This window comes from Zerene cesonia, chromosome 3, assembly GCF_012273895.1.
Source record: "Zerene cesonia ecotype Mississippi chromosome 3, Zerene_cesonia_1.1, whole genome shotgun sequence".
Taxonomy (NCBI): Eukaryota; Metazoa; Arthropoda; class Insecta; order Lepidoptera; family Pieridae; genus Zerene; species Zerene cesonia.
The window spans coordinates 9,034,919-9,035,173 of record NC_052104.1 but is presented as its reverse complement, the minus strand read 5'-3'; positions in this window follow the sequence as shown (position 1 = coordinate 9,035,173).

The window sequence follows — 255 nt, the reverse complement described above, 5'->3', positions numbered from 1 at the left end:
TGTGCGAGAGAGAGTGCGTCCCAATACGTGCTACTCACACATACAGATGATAACGTCTTGAACCGGGGGGTTTAACGAGTTTAAGTCCAAGGTCCTCACTATTGATGGCTCAAAATACTTTTGCGGTTTTTACACTTCACAAATTTAGTTTGTAAATTGAGTCGCAGAAGCTCCTGGATCGAGAATGGATCCGTGAACGTTTTACACATTAATAATTTTTTTTACAAAGTTAATTCGAAGATTTTGACTAACTGA